The sequence below is a fragment of the Aquarana catesbeiana genome, linkage group LG01, assembly GCF_042186555.1.
Source record: "Aquarana catesbeiana isolate 2022-GZ linkage group LG01, ASM4218655v1, whole genome shotgun sequence".
Lineage (NCBI taxonomy): Eukaryota > Metazoa > Chordata > Amphibia > Anura > Ranidae > Aquarana > Aquarana catesbeiana.
In genome coordinates this window covers 305246983-305259377 of record NC_133324.1, presented here as the reverse complement: position 1 = coordinate 305259377, position 12395 = coordinate 305246983, and positions in this window count along the sequence as shown.

The window sequence follows — 12395 nt, the reverse complement described above, 5'->3', positions numbered from 1 at the left end:
CCCTTTTGGAAGGGAGTTTATGGTTCAATTTCACATGTAATTAAAGTACCCATGTCACCGGGAAATGCAATTTTATCCTTGGACATAGAGTTAATTCCACCAGAGTATAGGACCATAGCTGTACACATTCTTTTGAGAGCATGACTAATGATAATGCGCCATTGGAGAGATCAACTAACCCTGTCTCTTCATGAAGTAATAACTACGACTAACACTCATGCAGCGTACGAGATGTTATATGCATCAACCTAAAACAATCATAGTAAAGCCCAAAAAATATGGGAAAAATGGGTAGATTGGTACACAATAAAACATAAAACCTAAATGAATCACTTATAAACCATATCCAAAGGGAAATAACAATCTGACTGTGTTTTTTCCTAATTTTATTTTATATTATTGTATCCTTTTATATTTTTTTTATTTTTATTTTTTGAACATCACTTCTTTTCATATATTACTTAGACTAACACTAGACATTATCTAACAATGAAAACAGTGCAATAACCCCCAAAAGAGGGATGGGGGATGCCGCTCACCTTCTGAGTGCAGCGTGTTCCCGGTTGGGGTGCCTGGGCGGGGGGGCGGTGTTCCTCGCTCTTGATCCAGCAAGTTACGGAATATTATATATTACACTTTTTACCTTGGTTAACCACTTGAGCCCCGGACCATTATGCTGCCTAAGGACCAGAGGTCTTTTTCCAATTTGGCACTGCGTCGCTTTAACTGCTAATTGCGCGGTCATGCAATGCTGTACCTAAACGAAATTTGCGTCCTTTTCTTCCCACAAATAGAGCTTTCTTTTGATGGTATTTGATCACCTCTGCAGTTTTTATTTTTTGCGCTATAAACGGAAAAAGACCGAAAATTTTGAAAAAAAATGATATTTTCTACTTTTTGTTATAAAAAAAATCCAATAAACTAAATTTTAGTCATACATTTAGGCCAAAATGTATTCGGCCACATGTCTTTGGTAAAAAAAATGTCAATAAGCATATATTTATTGGTTTGCGCAAAAGTTATAGCGTCTACAAACTAGGGTACATTTTCTGTAATTTACACAGCTTTTAGTTTATGACTGCCTATGTCATTTCTTGAGGTGCTAAAATGGCAGGGCAGTACAAACCCCCCCCAAATGACCCCATTTTGGAAAGTAGACACCCCAAGGAAATTGCTGAGAGGCATGTTGAACCCATTGAATATTTATTTTTTTTGTCCCAAGTGATTGAATAATGACAAAAAAAAAAAAAAAAAAAAATATTTACAAAAAGTTGTCACTAAATGATATATTGCTCACACAGGCCATGGGCCTATGTGGAATTGCACCCCAAAATACATTCAGCTGCTTCTCCTGAGTATGGGGATACCACATGTGTGGGACTTTTTGGGAGCTTAGCCGCGTACGGGGCCCCGAAAACCAAGCACCGCCTTCAGGATTTCTAAGGGTGTAAATTTTTGATTTCACTCTTCACTGCCTATCACAGTTTCAGAGGCCATGGAATGCCCAGGTGGCACAACCCCCCCCCCCAAATGACCCTATTTTGGAAAGTAGACACCCCAAGCTATTTGCTGAGAGGCATATTGAGTCCATGGAATATTTTATATTTTGACACAAGTTGCGGGAAAGTGACACTTTTTTTTTTTTTTTTTGCACAAAGTTGTCACTAAATGATATATTGCTCACACAGGCCATGGGCCTATGTGGAATTGCACCCCAAAATACATTTAGCTGCTTCTCCTGAGTATGGGGATACCACATGTGTGGGACTTTTTGGGAGCCTAGCCGCGTACGGGGCCCCGAAAACCAATCACCGCCTTCAGGATTTCTAAGGGTGAAAATTTTTGATTTCACTCTTCACTGCCTATCACAGTTTCGGAGGCCATGGAATGCCCAGGTGGCACAAACCCCCCCCCCAAATGACCCCATTTTGGAAAGTAGACACCCCAAGCTATTTGCTGAGAGGCATGGTGAGTATTTTGCAGCTCTCATTTGTTTTTGAAAATGAAGAAAGACAAGAAAAAACTTTTTTTTTTTTCTTTTTTCAATTTTCAAAACTTTGTGACAAAAAGTGAGGTCTGCAAAATACTCACTCATTGTTTACATGAAAAAGTTATTTTTTTTTGCAAAAAAATTACTTTGAACCCCCAAACATTATATATTTTTTTAAAGCAAATGCCCTACAGATTAAAATGGTGGGTGTTTCATTTTTTTTTTTCACACAGTATTTGCGCAGCGATTTTTCAAACGCATTTTTTGGGGAAAAAACACACTTTTTTAAATTTTAATGCACTAAAACACACTATATTGCCCAAATGTTTGATGAAATAAAAAAGATGATCTTAGGCCGAGTACATGGATACCAAACATGACATGCTTTAAAATTGCGCACAAACGTGCAGTGGCAACAAAATAAATGCATTTTTAAAAGCATTTAAAAGCCTTTACAGGTTACCACTTTAGATTTACAGAGGAGGTCTACTGCAAAAATGACTGCCCTCGATCTGACCTTCGCGGCGATACCTCACATGCATGGTGCAATTGCTGTTTACGTTTGACGACAGACCGCCGTTTGCGTTCGCCTTAGCGCGAGAGCAGGGGGCGACAGGGGTGCTTTTTTTTTTTTTTTTTTTTTTTTTTCTTTATTATTTTTTTGCTTTTTTATCTTATTTTTAAACTGTTCCTTTCATTTTTTATTTTTTTTAATCATTTTTATTGTTATCTCGGGGAATGCAAATATCCCCTATGATAGCAATAGGTAGTGACAGGTACTCTTTTTTGAAAAAATTGGGGTCTATTAGACCCTAGATCTCTCCTCTGCCCTCAAAGCATCTGATGACACCAAGATCGGTGTGATAAAATGCTTCCCCAATTTCCCAATGGCGCTATTTACATCCGGCGAAATCTAAGTCATAAAATGATCATAGCTTCCGGTTTCTTAGGCCATAGAGATGTTTGGAGCCACTCTGGTCTCTGATCAGCTCTATGGTCAGCTGGCTGAATCACCGGCTGCATTCTCAGGTTCCCTGTTGAGACAGGAGAGCCAGAGAAAAACACGGAAGACGGTGTGGGGGGGGCATTCCCTCCCACGGCTTGTAAAAGCAGTCTAGAGGCTAATTAGCCACTAGGATTGCTTTTACATGAAAGCAAACCGCTGGCTGAAAAGAATGATACCAAGATGATACCTAAACCTGCAGGCATCATTCTGGTATAACCATTCAAAGTCGTGAATGGCGTACCTGAAGACAAAAAAATGGTTAACAATGGTTAACAATAAAGCACAGTAAACAGTAAAGTATAAATAATTACATACCTGAAAAACAAACATGATAAAACATAATAACAATAACAATAACAATAAAACATTGCAGAATAGAATACAGTAAAAAAAGAGCAGAACAATAGAGAGAGAGAATAGAGAGAGAGAGAACAATAAAACGACAACTATTTTTTTTTATTTTTTATATATATATTTTTTTTTACACTTTTTTTGTAACTAACTTTTATAACTGTAACCGGTTCCAGGTTCGGGTCTCTCAAAATGCGATGGCATCTTGGGAGACCCTGTGAAAGTGTGCCTAGTCTGTGGAATGCTGTACCCTACGCTAATACTCAACTAGTGCATGGTAGCGTTCAAAACATTCACCAATGCAAAGACCAGGATTGTCAGGACAGGAGGGACAATAATAGCGAGTGTCACGCCTATATCCGCGCTTGCTGCAGACACAACATCTTTTTGGGGGGGTTCGTTGGGTAGGGGTACTCGGGAGGACATAAAAATGCCTCTCATGCAGCCGACTGCATTTGGTTGGGGATGTGAATGGGGGAAGTACGGGCGCTGCAGAAGCGGTGTGTTCCCAATTAGGATTGGCGAATGCAGCAGGAAGGGCACTATGGGCATGACGGGCCTGTGTTTGTCTTTTTGGTGGCAGCGGGACACTACTTGTGCTTGCCACCTCACCAGCTTGAACTGCACTTATGGGACTCGCCACGTCACCAAGTGTTACTGCAGTGCTGGTTTGACTACGACCGGGGTGTACTAGGCCGCTGGTGCTTGCCAGTTCACCAAAACGCTATCAAAAAAACTGTTAGCGATCGCAGGGATCAGGCCTGACTCTGCAAACGCTGCAGTTATGCGTTTAGTGTTTTGTAAGTGACAGTGATCGATCGATACTGCACTTGGGTGGGCTGGGCTGGGCCGGGCGGAGGGGCAAAACGCAGGTGCTAGCAGGTATCTGGGCTGATCCCGCTAACACTGCGTTTTTGGGAACCCTAAACTGCTGGGGACGCCAGTATAGATCTGATCGGATCAGATATTGATCCGTTCAGATACTATACCACTAAAGGAGGCGTATGCTGCGTGCGTGGGTGTTAGTGGTACTGGCGCTAACCTGACGCTGCCTGGGGCCGGTGCTTGCTAGTTCACCAAAATGCTACCAAAAAAACTGTTAGCGATCGCAGGGATCAGGCCTGACTCTGACTCTGCGAACGCTGCAGTTATGCATTTAGTGCCTTGTAAGTGACAGTGATCGATCGATACTGCACTTGGGTGGACTGGGCTGGGCTGGGCCGGGCGGAGGGGCACAACGCAGGTGCTAGCAGGTATCTGGGCTGATCCCGCTATCACTGCGTTTTTGGGAACCCTAAACTGCTGGGGACGCTAGTATAGATCTGATCGGACCAGATATTGATCCGTTCAGATACTATACCACTAAGGGAGGTGTATGGTACGTGCGTGGGTGTCAGTGGTACTGGCGCTAATCTGGCGCAGCCTGGGGCTGGTGCTTGCCAGCTCACCAAAATGCTACCAAAAAAACTGTTGGCGATCTCAGGGATCAGGCCTGACTCTGCGAACGCTGCAGTTATGCGTTTAGTGTTTTGTAAGTGACAGTGATCGATCGATACTGCACTTGGGTGGGCCGGGCGGAGGGACAAAACGCAGGTGCTAGCAGGTATCTGGGCTGATCCCACTAACACTGCGTTTTTGGGAACCCTAAACTGCTGGGGACGCTAGTATAGATCTGATCGGATCAGATATTGATCCGTTCAGATACTATACCACTAAGGGAGGCGTATGCTGCGTGCGTGGGTGTTAGCGGTACTGGCGCTAATCTGACGCTGCCTGGGGCGACGCATATCACCGCCGGGCGACCGGGGGGCTAAACCTTTATTCGGTAATAAACGGCGGGTGCCCTGACACTATAAAAAATAAACAAACTAACCAGCGTCACCCGTAACAGTTATACGGTGATCAGTGGTGAAAGGGTTAACTAGGGGGCAATCAAGGGGTTAAAACATTTATTAGATAGTATATGGGGGTCCCTGTCGCTATAAAACGCTGACGGCGAACCTAAATATTTACCTCACTAACTAGCGTCACCAGCGACACTAATACAGCGATCAGAAAAATGATCGCTTAGCGACACTGGTGACAGGGGGTGATCAAGGGGTTAAAACTTTATTAGGGGGGGTTAGGGGGGTATCCTAGACCTACAGGGGGGTAATACTAACTGTCCCAACACTGTAACTGTCACAAACTGACACCAATACAGTAATCAGAAAAAAAAAAAAACTGCTGGTGTCAGTTTGTGACAGGGGGGGGGGGGTGATTGGGGGGGGATCGGGGGGGCGATCGGGGGGGGGATCGGGGTGTTTTGTGTGCCTGGCATGTTCTACTGTGTGTGTGTGTGTTGTGCACTCACTCACTTGTCTTCTCTCCTCGGGCCGGAACGGAAATTACCGAGCCGAGGAGAGATGACATCATTTCCTTTGCTGCTGTTTAGCATACAGCAGCAAAGGAATGTTCTCAATGGCCGGCGGCGATCGCGAGGTGGGGGCCACGAACGGATGGCCTCCCCCTCATCTCCGATCGCCGTGGGAGAAAAGACGACCGCCTCGGGCACCGGGGGGGGGTCCGATCGGACCCCCCACCCGCGGAAGGCAAATCACGTACATGTACGTGATTTTGCCTGTCCGTGCCACCTTGCCGACGTAAATCGGCGTGAGGCGGTCGTCAAGTGGTTAACATGTCTATTGTATACAGACTTTGTTATGGAATAATCCTCAAGAATGTGTCATAAACTGAGAAAATGCATGTCTAAGGAAATATTTTTCTACATGTTTTTCACTTATGTTCTGTGAAATATTCAATAAAAACTTATTGATTTAAAAAAGTCAACAGCTACAAAAAGTGTAGCTGCTGACTTTTAATAAACAGACACTCACCTGTCCCATGGTCCAGCGATGCGGCCGCCCGAAGCCTCGCTCCTATCTCCCGCCTCTCCATGGTGCCGGCATTGCAAGTGTGGGCACTGTGTATGCGCAAGTCATGTTGCATTTTGTTAATGGCCTGGCAATCTTCTGGGACCTGTGACGTGTCCCAGAAGATTGCCAAGAGGGAGGTGGAGAGGCGAAGTCGCCTAGGTGACAAGAGCAGGAAGAGAAGTGCTTAAAGCGGAAGTTCCACTTTTGGGTGGAACTCCACTTTAAGGGATTTATTGTGGTAGTGCCAGAAACTTTATGGAGAAAGACACTCTGCCCACATCCCTAATTTAAGTATAAAATGGAGAATTTTTCCTCTATGGGACTTTGAAAGGCAGAGAGTCTTAAAACAGTAGGATTGTATCAAAATTATATATTTATTAGAATAAGTTAAAACATGATGAATTTGGATAAAAAAATTGGATGCATATGTGCAGAAAATAAGTGATAATACCAGAAAATATTACAACGATACAGTAAATACCACAAAACTCTGTCCTGACAATTAGACTAGGTCCAGAAAAATCTGACGCATTTCAAGGTTGAAAATGATGAAACCTCTTCTTCAGGGGCTAGTAATGGAGTGTATTGTTATCTAGAAGGTTTAATAGAGAAAACAGCAGTAAACAGTCAGAGTACATTAAACACAAATAGATTGCAAATAAATACAATTACCAGTGATCACAAATAGTAGTGATCACAAATGCTTCAAAAGTAAAATGCATTCTAACCGTGTAATTCCTGAATGATCACCAAATAGCATCCAATTTAAAAAAAAAAATTGGGATATAATTCACTGCCAGGGATCAGATCGATGGAAAAAGGCCCCCAGAAAGAGAGTTATGTGGAATCAGGAACAGTGCCGGACAAAAAGGGCACCCTACGACCAAAGTGGGAAACCACGGACTCAACACACCCCTTGCTTGCCTAGCATCTAGAGAAGGAGGGGGATAATATAGCAGACAGAAACAAGGAAGAAAAACAAAAACGAAAATAAAGAAAAACTTAATGTTATAGTTGTATCATCATTGCCATCGTATGCCAACCTGCACCTAGGGGAATGGGAACGCATGCTTTCGCTAACTGAACATCTGCATCCATACAAGGAGAATGTGGTGGTATGGTACCGCTACATCCATGATATTCTGTTTGTCTGGGATGGACCGCCAGAGAACTTACAAAACTTTTTGGGTGAACTAAATACAAATTTGTTCAATCTTACTTTCACCATGACCTTTCTTGATAGTGACATCACCTTCTTGGATGTGATAATCCAAAAAGACCAGGACGGCTTTCTAACGAGTTCCCTGTATCGAAAGCCAACATCTGGGAACTCGATATTACATGCTAGTAGTTTTCACCCCAAACCCCTAATCCGCTCAATTCTTTACAGTCAATACCTACGTGTCAGGAGAAACTGCACCGATGACACCGTTTTCAAACGAGAAGCCTACTCATTGATGGGAAGACTCCTGGCACGTGGGTACTCCAAGACTTGTTTAACCACTTGCTTACTGGGCACTTAAACCCCCCTCCTATTCAGACCAATTTTCAGCTTTCAATGCTCTCACACTTTGAATGACAATTACTCAGTCATGCAACACTGTACCCAAATTATTTTTTTGTCCTTTTTTTCATACAAATAGAGCTTTATTTTGGTGGTATTTGATCACCTCTGGGTTTTTTATTTTTTGCGCTATAAATGAAAAAAGACCAAAAATTTTGAAAAAAAAACAATTTTTCTTAATTTCTGTGATAAAATTTTGCAAATTAGTAATTTTTCTTCATAAATTTTGGCCACAATTTATACTGCTACATATCTTTGGTAAAAATAACCAAAAATTTGTGGAAATTATTTGGTCTGTGTGAAAGTTTTAGAGTCTACAAGCTATGGTGCAAATCATAAAAAAATTATCACATCTGATGTACTGGTGGCCTCATTTCCTGAGACCCTAACAAGCCAGGAAAGTACAAATGCCCCCCAAACAACCCCTTTTTGGAAAGTAGACATTTCAATGTATTTAGTTAGAGGCATGGTGAGTTATTTGAAGTTGTATTTTTTTCCCACAATTCTTTGCAAAATTGAGATTTTTTTTTTCCCCCACAAAATTGTCATTGTAATAGCTTATTTCTCTCACATGGCATGTGTATACCACAAATGACACCCCAAAATACATTCTGCCACTCCTCCTGAGTATTAAAATACCACATGTGTGGGACTTTTTCACTGCCTGGCCACATACAGAGGCCCAACATGCATTGAGCACCATCAGGTGTTCTAGGAGCATAAATTACACATCACATTTCTCATCCACCTATTACACTTTTGAAGCCCCTGGAGCACCAGGACAATGGAAACACCCACAAAACTACCCCATTTTGGAAAGCTAACACCCCAACATATAATCTATGAGGCATAATGAGTCTTTTGAACAGTCATTTTTTTCCAGAAGTTTTTGAAAAATGTGGAAAAAAAATGAAAACGCATTTTTTTTTACACAAAGTTGTCCGTTTATAAGATATTTCCAACACATAGCATTTAGATAGCAAAAATGACACCCCAAAATACATTCTGCTACTCCTCCTGAGTATTACGATACCACATGTGTGGGACTTTTTCACTGCCTGGCCACATACAGAGGCCCAACATGCATGGAGCACCATCAGGTGTTCTAGGAGCATAAATTACACATCACATTTCTCAACCACCTATTACATTTTTGAAGGCCCTGGAGCACCGGGACAATGGAAACACCCACAAAATTACCCCATTTTGGAAAGCTAACACCCCAACGTATAATCTATGAGGCATAATGAGTCTTTTGAATGGTTTATTTTTTTCCAGAAGTTTTTGGAAAATGTGGAAAAAAATGAAAAGAGATGTGTAGAAGTTGTCTACATACAGGTGGTAGCCTTTGTCCAGTAGGGGGTATGTGAGGTCCCAAACAATTTTCCCGCTTGATCCCAAGTAGTCTGGGCAATTAGGGGGTTGCAGCTGGGTGTACTTCCCTTCGTACACTTTGAAGGCATACGTGTAACCTGTGACTCGATCACATAATTTGTATACCTTCACCCCATAGCGGGCCCTTTTACTGGGAATATATTGTTTTATTTTAAGCCTGCCACTAAACTTAACAAGGGACTCATCCACACATATGTTTTGGTCTGGGGTAAACAGCAGGAGGAATAGGGCATAAAAATAATTTAAAAGTGGCCGAATTTTGAAAAGTCTGTCATATTTTGGGTCATTTCGGGGAGGGCACTGGGTATTGTCATTGAAATGAAGAAACCTCAATATCATGAGGTATCATTACCTTGGAGAATACTGGTATGTGGTGGAGGGGGTGGGTTGACCAATAGGACATCAAAGTGTTTTTTTTTTGTGAGTCCCATATTAAATGTGAGCCCTAAAAAAACCTTCAACTCCTCTACCATTAGGTCTCTCCACTCATAGGGACGGGCATAGTAGGACGTTGGATTATTCAAAATAAATTGCTGTGCATAAAGGTTGCACTGGGCCACAATATTTGACAGCATGTCCTCGGTAAAAACTCGGTAAAGACTCCTGGCTGGGCAGTGAAAGGGGGAATGTTGGCTTCTCCTGTATTAGGAGGAAGCCACAAGGGGTTCTGCAGGGCATAGGGAAGGCTGGCATGGGTCCTTGGCATTTCTTGCCGAGGCACTGCGGTGCTGGTGGATGTCACTGCGGTGCTGGTGGATGTCACTGCGGTGCTGGTGGATGGGACTGCCGTGCTGGTGGATGGCACTGCGGTGCTGGTAGATGGGACTGCCGTGCTGGTGGATGGCACTGCGGTGCTGGTAGATGCCACTGCCTCCTCACCAGAACGCCTTCGTTTGGCGGGCTGAATATCTTCCTCCTCTGAGTCACTCAGTGTTCCACTACTGAGGACTGGCTCATAATTTATGTCCGACTCAGAATCGGAGTCAGAAAGGGAATCCGAAAAAGAGAGCTCCCCATTGCTCTCGTCGGCCTGGGACAGTATTTGGTACGCCTCCTCGGCGGAAAAGCTTCTTTTGGACATAGTTGCTAAGTCTGCACTGATGGGAACTGATGAGGCGGCACTGAGGTGGCACAGAGGGGCACTGATGAGGTGGAACAGATATACACTGATGAGGTGGAACAGATGTGCACTGATGAGGTGGAACAGATGTGCAGATGTGCACTGATGAGGCGGCACAGGTGGGCACTGATGGGACGGCACAGATGGGCACTGATGGGACGGCACAGATGGGGCAGCACAGATGGAGCGGCACAGATGGGGCGGCACAGATGGAGCGGCACAGATGGGGAGGCACAGATGGAGCGGCACAGATGGGCACTGATGAGGCGGCACAGATGTGCACTGATTGCACAGATGTGCACTGAGGCAGCACAGATGTGCACTAAGACAGCACAGATGGGCACTGATTGGCACAGGTGGGCACTGATGAGGCAGCACAGATGGGCACTGATTGGCACAGGTGGGCACTGATGAGGTGGCACAGGTGGGCACTGATGAGGTGGCACAGGTGGGCACTGATTGTGCAGATGTGCAGATGGACACTGATCACCGCTGGGCAGACGGGTGGGCACCGATTGGCACAGGTGGGCACCGATTGGCACAGGTGGGCACTGTACTGATGGTGCACTGTACTGATGGGCACTGTAGGCACTGTATAAATGTTGTTGTAAACTCACAGATCGCTGACAGTTTCTCTCTCTCCTCACACGCTGTCTCTGTGTGAGGAGAGAGAGCCGGCAATGAGAGATGATCTCAAATGTTTACATTTGAGATCATCGCTCATTGGCCATGGCGATCGCGCTGTAAATGGCCGCTGTGATTGGCTATTTACAGTGATCTGTGATTGGCTGTGTCCAAGGGACACGGCCAACACAGAATTTCCCCGTTACGCGCTCGCACGGGGAGCGAGGAAAGGGGAGGCCGTCATATGACGGCCTCCCGGGAATTGACATCCGCGCTGTAGCCGTCATTCGGCTACGGCCGGATGTCAGGCGGTTAAAAAAGGCCTATAAAAGGGCCTGTTCCAAAACCAGACAGGAACTTATCTATAATCCCATGTCTGCTAAAAACAAAACCAACCCAATCCGAATTATTTCTACATTTTCAAACCAACATACAAGTACCAAAAATATCATTGAAAGATACTGGCACATTTTGAAATCAGATCCCACCATTGGTCGTTTTGTACAAGATAAACCCTCTTTTACTTTTAAACAAGCAAAATCACTAAGGGACCAATTGGTGATGAGTGAATATTTGGGGGAAGGGGGAAAACGAGATCCCTGTAAGCGCCCTGGAACATTCAAATGTGGGGGGTGCGCCTATTGCCAGTTCATGAACACCAAGCAGAATATACAACTACCAAATGGCGAGAAATATGCGCCCAAGCATTATGCTAACTGTAGAACCTTTGCCGTGGTCTATCTGTTGCTATGCAACTGTGCATGCTTTTATGTGGGCAAGACAAGCCTGGAATTTTGGAGGCGTGTGTATCGGCATATAGCCTCCATGAGATCATGCAATCCTAACCTAATGCTAGGGAGACATGTTTCGGCTATACACACGGGCAATTTTCCAAGAATTTCCTTTTTGATTTTGGACCGGGTACACCCAGGTTCGCGTGGTGGCGACTGGAACAAGATCCTATTACAAGAAGAACAAAAATGGATCTTTCGCCTCCACGCAACAAGACCCTCAGGCCTAAATGATGCTATCTCATTTTGACTCTTTTTGGAAGGTTTTGCGTCAGGGGGGTCAGAATGGGACCCCAATGAAGCAAATCCGCCTCACTTATTTTGAATACCTTTATGCAAACAATATAATAACATCATGAACAATCTGATCATCAAAATACTTTTCCCTTCTTTACAATCAAGTTGACCAATTTACCACACTTTCCTTTTGAGGTCTATTACTGTTGTAGTGCTGACAATTTTTGCTTCTAGTTATATGTGTGTTGTAAAGGTAATAAGTTGGTATAGCGCCATCTAGTGACCAAAATCTAAAAGTACAACACCTTTATTTTTGTTATGTATTGCACAGAGGTGACATCGAAGTATTCTGTTTGTTTACGTTGGGACATTAACTTGACCTACCCAGAATGCACAGGGACT